Genomic DNA, 14,836 nt, shown 5'->3' with positions numbered 1-14,836 from the left:
CAGATAAGCAAGTAGTGGGAGCTAGAATGACCTAACTGTGGTAATGAACGAGTGTTGGAGAAATGATTATGAACGTATGGTTAGCTTAATATAGATAGATGATTACACATATAAATATTTATAAATATATATATATACATGATTTCATATAATGTAATATTATATGAAATGTATAATGAAATGTATAATTGTAAATATTTTTAAATTTTCTGTATATTATGATGTTTTGACATCCTAAAAATCTTTTTGGCTTAGGAGAGATTGCTCCTCCAAGGCTAGCCAATTCTTAATGATAACAGGGCTCAGCCAGAGCATCTATTTGAGAGCAATTAGCCAATGCAGAGCCCTACCTCCTCTGGATGGCCCGTGCACCCCAGGAGGCAATATTCCTCTCCCTTAATTATCCCAAGGCAAGATACCAGGGAAATAGGAACCACATCTGTAGGTTAAATCAAGTAAAAATCATTCCAATTAGACAATTCTAAACTCTTCACCTTTCCTTGTCTTGCCTCAATCAAGACAATGTCCTAAACCCTGCCATGGCTCCTGTCTTCTGTCTCCTGACCACCTTGGTGTCTTCCCCTTGTTGCCCTGTGTGATATGCTATGCCTCCTGTTTCTAGCACCCATGAGTATTAAAAACTCTGTTTTTTTTTTTTTTTTTTTTTTCCCCCAGAGACTTCCTTGTGTCTCCTTTTGTGGCCACATCTGAAAGATCATCCCTTGAATAAATATAAGACATATTCATGCATACATTTCATTGCTCTGTTAACTGAGAGGACCTAAAAACAATGACACCCCCATAACCATGAGTACACCCAGCACCAGATCTTGGTTTGTAATACAACTTTCTGATAAATGTGACCGGAGATCCTTGGCTAAATGGCTGATTCAAGGAGTTGCAAGAAATATGCAAGATAAGCCAGGAGCATCTTATAGTGACAGAAAGTAAAGGAGTGTTCAAAACAAATAAAAACAAACAAACAAACAAACTACTACGATGATTGTGGTATGTCAAAGGGACCAGGAGCCAACTGAAACAGCCTTCAGTGGTCACAGATGAGAAAATTTGAGCAAAAAAATACATAAAATAGTGTTGAATTATAACCTAAAGTATAAAATACATATATGAGAGGCCATACTGATCTTAATACATAAGTAATTAAATACATAAATGAGTAAGGAAAAACAGAAAAATCTGTGCAGAAGATATTCAAAAATTTATGTGTATATATAGCAACCTCAAAAAGGGGCAGAGTAACTCCCCACTTCTTACATACAGGCTGTGCACATTGACTTTCTTCCAAACAGTACAGTATGAAGTGGGGAAAAAAAACTGTGAAACTTCACAGTGGAGAAATTTGACAAACACTACTGTTTGAGCTGGGTTATCAAGTCTAACTTCAATAATGATAAGTGATATTGAAATATATGTCTTTGATAAGATGTGATAAAAATGGCAATTTACCTCTGCGATCTTCCTCTAAAAATATATACAACTCTAGTCTAACACAGAGAACAATGTTAGACAAATCTCATTTGACAATGTTGCTGAAAAATCCTTGCCCGTACTCCCCAAAACCGTCTGTGATTGTGGTAGGCTGAATAATTGCTCCCAGAGTTGTTTATCTCCCTATTCCTGGAATGTGTGAATATGTTACCGGACATGGTAAAAAGGATTTTGTAGCTGTGATTAAATTAAGTATCTTGAGATCAAGAGGTTATTCTAGATCATGGAATACTCTGTACAATCGCAAGGGTCCTTACATTTATTACATAGAATTGTAATCACAAGGGTCCTTGTAAGAGAGAGACAGAATAGTGAAAGTGAAGAGTAAGACGTATGATGGTGGAGGGAGAAATTATAATGATGAGAAGAAGAGTCATAAGCTAAGGAAAATAGGCAACCTCCAGAAGGTGTAAAAGGGAAGGACAGGGATCTCCCAAGAGGAAACAGTCATACTGAAACCCTGATTTTTCACCAGTGAGACTGATTTCCAGAGCTTTAAGATAGGTTCACTATGGCAATTTGTTACAGCAACAATAGGAAAGTAATACAGTTATCAAACATAAGGAAATTCTGAGACACTGAGGCAACCAAGAAGAAACTAAGGAGACATGACCACTAAATGCAATGTGGTATTCTGGATGGGATACTGGGAAGCTGGGTGTGTGGTGTATTGGAACTCTTAATTATCATCATGATTATTTCATAAATTTAAAAACTTTTAAAGTTTATGAAATATGTATGGAGTGATTCTCAAACAATAGCCTGATGAATATGGTCTAATGCAAAAAGGCGAAATGTCTTTTAAATTAAAGTTTAAATTAAATTTGGTTTTAAATTAAAAACTGAATTAAAAGTAATAAGTTTATAACAAAAGTCAAACATCAGTAATATAGCTGTTAAAATTGAAAGATATTCAACCTGCAGAAAAATATGAGCTTTTAAAAATTAGAAGACAAAAGTTAAGATATCATGGTTACAAAAAGTTAGTATATGGTTATAAACAGAAAGAAAACAAGAAAAATTTTATTTGTACAATGGATGTATGAAAAAATGTTACATAACGAGGTTTATGTAAAATATTTTATTAAATTATCTTTTGGAGGAAGAAAAATTAAATTTCTATAAAACATGTTTCAAAAACAAGAGTAATCAAAACACTAAATATAAAAATTACACATCACACATGACTTTTAAATTTAAAACAGTCTCATGTGCAGTTCTGAAGTATTAAAAATTAAGATATGTATTTTTTTTAAAACAAGAGAACTGCTCAGTATTTACTGAAAAATTAGACAAGTAGCCATAGAATGAATTTTTTTTAATGCAGCAAAGAATTACTTTGAAGAAAGTTTCCAGTCCAGGTGCTTTTATGGGGAAGTCATTTCAAATATTTATGGAATAGATATGTTAAAGAAATTGTTCCAGAACAAAGATGGGAAATTTCCAAGTTCACTTTGAACTCAGAAAAGCTCTGACAACCAAACCTAAAAGAGATGAACTGAGAAAAAAAAATCAACAATTTTTTCCTGTGAGGATGGGTGCAGTAATACTTGTGGTGGAATTTTAAGATGGTGCCCAACTTTTCCATCCACCTGCCATACACATGGGGCATAACATATAAGATTGTAAACATAGTGGATTGTACTCTCATGATTAGGTAATGTTGCATGGCACAGATGACCTTAAAATAGGAAGAATATCCAGGTGTGCCTGACAACATCAAAATACATCTTTAAAGCAGGGGAGTTTTCTTTGACTGTTAATAGAAAAAGAAGTCAGGTTTGAAATATGAGAAGAATCTGATAAAGTGAAGGTGAGAGGACCATGTGGTAAGGAACACAGGCAGCCTCAAGTAGCTAAAAATGTCTACCAGCTGACTGTCAGCATGTGAACAGATATCTCAGTCTTAGAATTGCAAGCACATGAATTTAGTCAGCAAAAGAACAAATTTGGTGAAGAATTTTTCCCAAAAATCCTCATATGAGAACTGAGCTCAGCCGACATCTTGATTTCAACTTTGTGATACTCTGAACAGAGAAAACAGAAACAAAATTATTAAGAACAAGGAAGTTTTAAACAGCATAATGAATGAGCTTGAAATAATTAACCTAGATATAAATCAAAGGGTATTTGTAGAAAATCACTTCATATTAGCAATATGGTAAATGTTAATATCAACAAATTTCAGAGAATCAGTCTCATATGGATCAAGTTCTATAGTCCCAATGAAATTAAGAATACATAAACAAAATGTTAGTAAATATGACCTTCACACTATGGGAAATTGAAAAAAAAACATGTTTCTCAATAACTAAATGATATTAAGACTGATCTTGGAAATTTTCAAAATAAAAGATTAAGAAGAAACATTCAGAAAATGATGGAGTTATATTAGAAAATAAGGTAAAAAGAAAACTGTGATGCCATGGAAGACAAATGAGAAAGTGTGGCTACTGATGCTCGGTCTTAGAAATACTATTTTATTATGTAACATCATCAACATGTTTGCAATATGCAATACTTACAACAATTTTTTTGCCATCTGAAAACTTAATTTGTGACTGCTTTAGTTCAAACAGGTCATTAGTCATTTTCTTTTCTTTTTTCTTTTTTTTTTTCAGAAATTAATGTATGTTTATTAACTGGAAAATCTATCTAAAGCCCTCGGTTGTAAATTACTGTTTCTGACTTATGAGCTGACATTTAAAAACACATGAGATATATGATCTATTTTCTCTGAAACATCTTTACTTCCAGGAATCTTTATGATCACTTCAGAAACATTATTTGAACCCAAGAAAATGTATTGCAATTCTTAGCAATCTCAAGTATTTACTGAAGTCCTTTAATATTACATTCCAGTCTCTAACTCGTTAAATCTCATTTCCTTTTGAACAAGAATTAATCTATATAGTTACTATCAGAAAATTCTTCTTCATGCTTAAATTTCATTTATGCCCAGAGCTTTGTTCATAAATTTATTTCTTTGGGTCAGTTAATGGACTTTGATATTCTGGGATATTTAATTTTTATTATATAAGATCTAGACCATAAATTTATTTTTTTATGTACTACATAAAATGTATTATTATTTCTTCCCCTTAGAATCATTAGTTGATTTATTTTTAATTTCAAAGAAAAGAAATAGAATGTGCCAATATTTTTGGTATAAAGAGGTTAGTGATAAATACCTATCTTTCTTAATGCTTACTTTCTTAAGTCCTTATACACCTTAAATTATTTACAAAATTTGTTGTGGGTAAGACATTCTATAAAAAAGACATCTGCACTAGAATGTTTATAACTGCACAATTCACAATTGCAAAGATATGTAAACAATCCAACTGCCCATCAATGGTTGAGTGGATTAATAAAATGTGGTATAAGTATACCATGGAATTCTACTCAGCCACAAAACAATAGTGACATAGCGCCTCTTGTACTATCCTGGATAGAGCTAGAACCCATTCTACTAAGTGAGGTATCCCAAGAATGGAAAAGCAAGCACCACATGTACTCACCATCAAATCGTTATTAACTGATCAACACTTAAGTGCACATATAGTAATAACATTCATTAGGTGTTGGGCAGATGGGAGGGGGAAGGAGGAGGAGGAGAATGGTATAAACACACCTAATAGGTGCGTTAGAAGCTCTGACTTGGGTGGGGCAAAGGCAATATATGTAACCTAAACATTTGTACCCCCATAATATGCTGAAATAAAAAAAATTAAAAATAAATAAATATTTATAAAATTTTTCCATAGTCCTTCCTGGTATGACAGTTCCTGACAATTTACTAAACTATGCCTTATACACCTTATGCCAGCACGTTTTCAAATTCATCTCTGACCACTGAAGCCAGCTCATTTGCTTGACATGCCACCCAAAGTGGTCCAATAACAAATTTCCAAAAAAGTGGGGGTGATTCTCAACTAATGCCTTTAACCTCACTTTACTCTCATCTTTATTTTCTAACTGTTTGAGGATTTTTTGTGGATTTAATCCCCCCAAAATATACCCTAATTTCTTTTCCTATTTCCTTTCAGCCCCTAAAGATGAACTCCCATCATTTTCAACCCCAGTAGATCTGCATAATTTTCAGTTTTTCTAGCCACATTCAGGCAATCAAGTATGTCCCAGACATCTACAATGTATTAGGGGTTACAAAAATGCATCACTTCCCTCTTAAGTTATGTTTTGTCAAGAAAAGTCCATGTGTATTAGCCCATAGTACAAGAAGACATACAAATACACACACACACACATTTCCTGAGGTTATGAAAGAAGGAGCTATAAAAACTTAAATAAAATAGATTAATAGATATCTTTTAAGCAGTGTTGCCAAACAGAAGTTCCATGCTAAGGAGAAGTATACTTGAAGATGTCAAGATATAGCTCAGGGAAGAGCCTGATTCAGCATTTTCCTCCATTTTTTCAGAATCATTCTGCTTCATGTTAGAAAATATTTGATTTAAAATTAATGATCCTAGCTAGTTTGCTGGTAGAAATTTGCTAAGATTTACTTTCAGAGCTTTTAATTGACTGATACCATAATTGGGCAAGTATATTCTAGAACGAATTCACCATCTTTGAACAATTTTAGTTCTAAAAATATTTAAACTTCTCTGTGAGACTTCTGAGAAAGCAGAATAAAATGGCAACATGAAGCTCTTACAATCCACTAAGCTAAAATTTTTCTCTGTATGGTTAATTATAGACAATTTGTTGCATTCATTATTAAAATCAAGGAGCTTTTTGGGGTTGAAAGCATTACTATATTACTCTTTATCAGAACTATGGTCATATGCTTTGATATTTTTTATGTAAAACATTGAAGTAAAAAATTTATCTTTGAAGTCATTGCCTGACTAAAATTTCAGATATTAAGAGTAAGAAATCCATGACTCACTCTGACGAAGTTCCAGATATGCACAAAAGAGTCTGTTTACACAGAGCTAATTGATGAAGCACTCTAAGTATGTCCTTTTAAAAATAAAAAGTACTAATAAGAGATATTTTTGAAACACTTCATAGTAAACAAAATAAAATATGGAATAAGACCATAAAAACATAGTTTTTTTTTTTTTTCCATTTTGTAGGTCACTTTTCTGACAATTGCATTTCTAAATTCTTCTTTCTGCTTAACTCTTGCTCATTTAGTCAGGCACATTGCTTCATCTATAGATGAGGCAACAGGTAAAAACACAAATATAATTCCCAGTATCAATATTTTCCCCATATTTCTCTTCTTGAAGTTCCATTCTTTTAGTCTGCTACTCTGAAACATACTCATAGATTATTATTTTCATCTTGGAATTTTGACATTTCCACATAACAGAGTTCAATTCTAATTTCCAACAAATTTGACTTAGGCTAGTCCAATGTGCTACTGGTTTTCAGAAGATATGGATCTCTATTTTCAATCACAAAAGAAGTTTATTTTTTTCCCAATTCAGTGAATATTTTTGAACTTGCATTATGACAATGAGATTTTTTTCTGGGGTGTTTGAGGATTCATTCATCAAATATTTTAACCATTGTAGTCTATATTGTTATCTGCTTATAAATTAGCTAAATTTGAGAAATAATACAAGTTAATGGTCATGGTTTTAGGCTTTCAACTTAACAACATAACAAAAAGAGTCACAGACACTGAGCAAAATACATCATGCCAAAAGGACTATTTTTTCCTGATACTATTTCTAATTTCTTCTGAGATAAGCATACATATACATTATACACACATACTCATATGCATATATATAAAGACCTATACACACACATATAAAAATAATGTGCAAACCGATTCCTCAAATGCAGTGGAGAGATTCTTACCATGAACTATTTTGAATATAGGAAAGAAAAGTAGAATAATAGGTTTAAAGGAAGCATTCATAGTAATCAAGGTAAAAAAAACATTGATTATAAATAATTATTACTTCTTTCCTCCTTTTCTCCAAAATTGTAGTGAATGTTTCAGACCAAGTCGAAATATGCAGGTTCTGATTAAGTGTATTCTAGTGCCTAACAATGGTGCAAACATTTTATTAATAATTCATGCATTTAAAAATGCAGTTATGGGGTAAAGAAGAGCAATATAAAACAAGAGATATGTATTTCCCAAGATAGTATTTGAGGTCTAAATTTATAATTGTTTGCTACAACTGTTTTGTCTGTAATACAGGTTTTAAAGGAAAATCAAGAGAATGTTAATACTTAAATCCAGCAGTCATTGCCATATTTATTTTTGAAAATCACAGGATTGAGCAATAAATTCCCTTGCTTTTTATATATGACAAGAAAAAAATAGTATTAGAAGTAAGACAATGTTTTTTAACAAAAATTCATACCTCCAAACTCATATTTTTTCAATCTTTAATTTTAATGTTTAATCTTATATTGAAGCATAACATATCTACGTAAAAGTACCCAAATCACAAAATTTAGCTCAGTCATTTTTTTATAAAGCAAACTCACCTATAAAACTAGCACCCACATTGGGAAACAGAATATCGTCAACAATCCAAAAGACCCCTCAAGCTCGTCAATCACTATAGCCCCTGAATTATACTTACTAATCTGTCTTCCAAAATTTTAAGTTGGCTTTACCTGTTTTAAAACCACACAGGTAGAATTATACAGTGGTTTTTCTTTTGTTTCTTGCTTCCACAAAAGGTTACGTTTCCAGATCTCTAAATAGTTATTTCATGTGGCAATAATTCATTAACTTTCATTTTTATTTCATGAAGCGATATTAAATTTTATGAATCAATATATGAATATGCTACAGTTTACTTGTTTATTCCATTAGTGATGAAACTTAATATCTTTTACTTTATAGCTTTTATGAATAGCATTCTTGAGAACATCAAATAAAGGTATTTTGGTAAACATATTCATTTCTTTGACAATATACCTAGAAAGCAGAATTTCTAAGTCCTCAAATATGATGTTGAAGGCATTGCCAAACAGTTTTCTAAGTGTTTTTAACAAATTTTACACTCTCATCAACAGTGTTTGAGTGTTCCAGTGACTGCATGTCCTCATTAACTTTTAGTGTTTTTCATATTTTTCATTTCATTTTCATTTAGTCATTCTGGTGTTTGTGAAGTGGTCATTCATGGAAGATGGCTAATGAATTTGACTACATTTTAATATGCATATTAATTACTTTAATATCCTCTTTTTAAAATGGCTAATTAAGCCTTTTCTTTGTTTTTCTATTGGCTTTTCTGTATTTTTCCTCAATGAATATAGGAGTTCATTTTAAAGTCTGGGTATTGAGACTTTGTAAGTAATATGTGTCACAAATATCTCCTCCCACTTAGTGGTTTTCTTTTCACTCAATAGTATCTTTTAGTAATAGTTCTTAATGAAATACAATTTATTGATTTGTACTTTTATGAATAGCAGTTTTGTATCTAGTTGTAAATGTCATTTTCTATTCCGAAGCCAGGAAAAACCTTCTTATATTTTTCTCAAAAATCTTGCTTTATTTACCTTTTACCTTTAGATGAATAATCCACTGGGAACTGATATTTCTTTATTTGAGTTGAAGTACAGTCTCATTTTTTACATATGACTATCCAATTGATCTTTTTCACAAAGCTCTATGGTGCCATCTTTGTCACAGAACAATTTGTAATATGTGTAATGAAGACTATTTTACTTCTTTGGACTATTTATATATGTGCCAAGACCACCACATCTTGATTATTTAGCTATATAAACCTTGAAGTTTGATTTTCCTTAAGTTTCCTTTCTTAATCCTTTTTTCTTAGTTTTAAACTTGATTATTCTTGGCCAGTTGTATTTCCATGTAAATTTTATACTCAGGTTATCAGTTTTCACAAAAAAACCCTACTGGAGCTTTCATTAGAATTTAATTGAAAATATGAAACAGTTTTTGGTGAGTGGACAATTTACATGATATTTCTATGTTTAGTTATTTTCAATTTCTGTAACTAAATTACTTCATCACATTGTGAAGAGGAAGTCTCCATAAAAGTTGAAATTACAAATGACTTTACAAAAATCAGAGATCTTCAAAATAAAATTAAATGAATATACATCTGAGATTGGACTTTCAGTAAGCAGGACTATCACATAAGCAGAAAGGCATGGCATTCCAACTTATAGTTTATATGGGAAATATTTGGAAGCTAACATAAACATGTAAAATTCTATGAATCTTTTCCAATTCAATTGTTTAGACTTATTTTTATATTAGACCTAAAAAGTACTTTAATTGTCAAACACCAGAATCCAAAAGAAACATCAGGAGAAGACAGAAGATAGAAAAACTTTTCAACCACTTTCCATTGTAGTGGCACTTACTTTTAACTAAACTATTTAATAGAAACTTTCATGGAGACAAAAGAAAATTAGTTGTATCAGAATACACTGTGATCTTAAAATGTTAAGAAAGAAAAGTAAGAAACTTTTTTTAAAAAATGAAACTTCTCTGTTTAGAACAAATCATAGTCTCAAGATTTCAGGTCAATATTTCATCTCAAGAAATTATACAATCAGATCTCTGATATAATGGACTATGAGGACCAGCTCAGTGTTAGGATAACCAGGCCTTTCTGAGAACTACTACTATTTTATCTGTTTCAGAATGTATTTAAAATAACGTTTTCATCATATTCCCTTATTTCTTGACAGCTGTTGATAACACAAACATAAATCATCTGTAATCTAAATTGTGCAATATAACTCAACTTCAACCAAAATTGCATGCATTTTATTTTGCTAGAACAAATATTCTAAAGAGAAAAACTTTTTGTCAAATTTCTACTAAAAAGATAATAAAATGCACTTTTCAATTATATTTAACATTTTCTCACATACTTTATTTAATTCCATAGATAAATTTGGTGTGTGCACACTAGCTACAAACAGACGAGAAGAACAACATTGCTCTATTTTCTGATGACACTGTTGCAAACAATGGAATCAATAGTTATCAAAAGAAACATTTTAAGAGTGAATGAAATAAAATGAGCATTGTTGAATCTGGATGACATTCTCTGACAGGTAAATGGATGATAACTAACAATCTTTTTTTTTAACAGCTTTATTAAGATAAAATTCACATATCATACAATTCACCCATTTAAGTGTACCATTCAATGGGTTTTTAACTAAAAAAAGATAAAACTTTAGGGGGCACAAGAGTTTTTTTGATATATCGATGAATTGTATCATGCTGAAGTCAGGGCTTTCAGTGTATTCATTACCAGAATAGTGTACATTTTTATTCCTCAGCATCTTCCTACCCTTCCCCTTTCTTAGTTTCCAATGTCCCTTACATTTATTTATGACAATATATAGCCCTCATTTAGCTCCCACCTATAAGTGAGAGTATGTGGTATTTATTTTTTCCATTCGTGAGATACTTCATTAGGATAATGGTCTCCAGTTCCATCTAAATTGCTACAAAAGACATTATTTCATTCCTTTACATGGCCGAGTAGTACTCCATAGTTTATTTATACCGCATTTTGTTTATCCACTCATCAGATGATGGGCACTTAGGTTCTTCATATATCTTTGCAATTATGAATTGTGCTATAAAAAACATTCAGGTGCAGCTATCTTTTTGATATAATGACTTGTTCTCCTTTGGGTAAATGGTAGTTGGATTGCTGTACTGAATGGTAGGCCTACTATTAGTTCTTTGAGGAATCTCCATACTGCTTTACATGGAGGTTGTACTAGTTTACATTCCCATCAACACTGTGTAAAAGTTCCCTTTTCACTGCATCCACACCAATATCTATTATTTTTTACTTTTTAATAATGGCAATTCTGACAGGGGTAAAGTAGCATTTAATCGAGGTTTTAATTTGTATCTCCCTGATAATTAGTGATGTTGAGCATTTTTTCATGTTCGTTGGCCAAGTATCTCTCTCCTTTTGAGAAAAATCTGTTTATGACTTTTGCCTACTTTTTGATGGGGTTGTTTAGTTTTTTCTCAATGATTTGTTCATGTTGTTTGTAGACTTTGGATATTAGCCCTTTGTCAAATATATGGTTTTCAAATATTTCTCCCATTCTGTAGGTTGTCTATCTACTCTACTGATTATTTCCCTTGCTGTATAGAAACTTTTTAGTTTAATTAAGTCTCATTTATTTATTTTTGTTGTTTCTGTATTTGCTTTTGGGGCCTTCCTCATAAATTCTTTACCCCCATAGGCCAATATCTGGAAGAGTTTTTCCTACATTCTTCAACATTTTTTTATAGTTTCAGGTCTTAATCCATCTTGAGTTAATTTCTGTATGTAGTGAGAGATAGGGATCCCATATCATTCTTCTGTGTATGACTATCCAGTTTTCTCAGCACCATTTATTTAATAGAGTGTCCTTTGCCCAGTGTATGTTTTTGACTGCTTTCTTAAAAATCAGTTGGTCATAGATAAGTTTTCATTTTGGGGTTCTCTATTATATTCCATTGGTCTATGTGTCTACTTTTATACCAGTACCATGCTGTTTTAGTTACTATGGCCTTGTAGTGTAATTTGAAGTCAGGTAATGTGATGTCTCCAGATATGTTCTTTTTGCTTAGGATTGCTTTGGCTATTCAGCCTCTTTTTTGGTTACATAAGGAGTTTATGATTATTTTTTCTATACCTGTGAAAAATGACATTGCTATTTTTATGAGATTTTCATTGGATTGGTAAATCACTTTGGGCAGTATGGACATTTTAACAATGTTGATTTTTCCAATCCTCTTTCATCAGCATTTTGTAGCTCTCCTTGCAGACACTTTTTCACTTCTTTGGTAAAGCATAATCTTAGGTCTTTTATTTTCTTTGTAGCTACTGTAAATGGTATTGAATTCTTGATTTGGTGCTCAGCTTGACTGTTATTAGTGTATAGAAATTCTACTGATTTGTGTATATTATTTTTTTTACTTGGGAATACCTAACAATCTTATTCAATATATAAACTTGCTCAGCTAATTAAAAGAATACTTTATATGTGTTTATCTTAGTGGGCTAATCAAAAAGGCAGAGCTTTTAAAAATTAGGTCTTGCATTAAAAATATACAAAGGAATTTTTTATTAATGTGTTTCTTTTATTAACATCTTTCTTAAACATTTTAAGTCAAAGAAATTCTCTTCCATGATTTTTGGAACAAAATCTTGGGTCTCAATTATATACCTATTAAAAGACATAGATTAAAATCTCTTTTTTAAGGAAAAACAAAGTATATGTTCCATACTAGTAGGCATCTATGATGCCCATATGTCTAATGATTACTCTACATATGGTTAAGAATAAATCACAGGCTTCTAAATCTTCAAAAATTAGTTTTCTTCCCTACTTATATCAAAATCACATTTGGCACTTTGGACACTTGTTCTCAGGCATCAAAACATGAGGATGTATTTATAAAACAATATGGCATAGTAGAAATAGCAACAAATAGTGAGACAGGGGATAAGCTGCTTGGTTTAGAGCTGTCACTGCTCACAGTGGATCATGGACAAGGTGCTTAACCTCCCTGAAGAGGCCATATTTGAGCAGAATATTGACTGACAAAGAGGAGACAACCAAGATCTGTGTAAAAAAGCTTATAAAAGACACACTTTGCCTTATGTTCCCTCTGTTGCTGCATGCCTTGGATTTATAGGATGTATAGCTTTTATGCCTCATGGAATTATTAAGATACTGTCTCTTTTTAAATGTATCCCTTCAGTCCTCAGATCAAGATTTTATGAGCACAGTACATTGGGGTCAAATTTTGGTTATTAATCATGCTAAAACATATTATTTCAAATTTTTGTCTTCCTCTACAATGTAGAATATATCAACATGATAGTGCTATACTACAAAATTTTGTAGATTTGTACATAAGCTCTCTGCTGTTTAAAGAAATTCTCTATCCCTGTAACTCAGAAATCCCATAAGAAACTTTATCCTTGTCCACAGTATTGCACTTTGTTTAACTAAGCCTCATATCTTTGTTAACCTTTAATCCTCTGAATAGCCACCAAAATATGGCATTGGAATATTTAAGTACTGCCTTTGAATACATCATCACCTTCCTCAGGACAGAATTGTTTGAGAAAAAAGTGGCTTATTTACTTAAGGGAAATATTTCACTTCTACCTATCAAACATATATATTAGAAAACCATTAGAAGGAAAAGAAGAAGAGTAAAGAGATTATATAATTTTATTTAGTGCCCATTTTAAAGTTCTATAAATTTTTACAAATTAGTGGAAAGTTTAAAATAACTTATGTATTAAAATTCAGGTTCTTTTGTACACAGAAAAAACCTAATGCTATTCTGTTTTTCAAAAACACTAATTAAAATTTGTTTTTCCTTTTTTTTTCAGTTCTAAGTCCCATTGAATCTAATGACCCAGTTTATTTTGTTTGTCAGAAAACTGATAAGTTTTGATTTGGGGATAGTTAATAGATTATAGTGGAAAACACATTTATACAATTGTATGATGACATATCCCATCTTGTAAATAAAAATTTTCATTCACTAAAAAAATGTTTTCTTGTATTCAGAATAGCTGAAGGACATACAATATTTAAGTCATAATTTTATCTATATTGTAGGATGCAAAATAATTGCATTTGTCAAAACATTGCAGCTTCAAGAACATTTGTATAATTCAAGATTTCCTGTTCTATTAGCTGTACTGAAAGTTATCTAATATCACAAAGCAGAAATTATATAATCGACAGAATGACTTTGATTAGATCAAGTACTTTGTAGATAGTGTGAGACCGTAGTGAAAAACTTTGTTTGAAATAGAATAACATATTCAATGTTACTTTTAATAATCCCCTCTTATGTCTCATACATGGTGATGAACTATAGAAATAAAGAGATAAATAATATGAAGACTTTTGTTCTCAAAAGAAAAAAGCAAAATAAAGAACAAAAGCCTGGAGCCCTCTTTAAGGTTATAATCAGCTGTTTTCTATAGAATTAATTCTTTTAAAACTTTTATTCTGAATACCTCCTACCAATAGTTTACCCTTTTGCCAAAAATCCATTGTGGCTTTGTAAATGTATGTTATTTATATAAGCCAACTCTTCTTTGATCAATTTTAGTAAATTATTTACATACTTTCAATGTTTATGTTTGAATTGAAATATGCCAATACATTTAGAATTTGTTAAATTAGAAAAAAAGTATGCATGCATACAAAGGAACTTGACTATCTATTATTTATTTAATGGAATTTGATATAAGGCAGATATATTTTTGACCATTGTCAAAAATGTCAGTCACTGCATTAATAAAGCTCTTTGTTATTGCATATCATATTACCCATGTATATCTTAAAGAAT

This window comes from Eulemur rufifrons, chromosome 7 (genome assembly GCF_041146395.1).
Source record: "Eulemur rufifrons isolate Redbay chromosome 7, OSU_ERuf_1, whole genome shotgun sequence".
Classification (NCBI taxonomy): domain Eukaryota; kingdom Metazoa; phylum Chordata; class Mammalia; order Primates; family Lemuridae; genus Eulemur; species Eulemur rufifrons.
The sequence above is the reverse complement of the archived record's forward strand: the minus strand, read 5'-3'. Positions refer to the sequence as shown.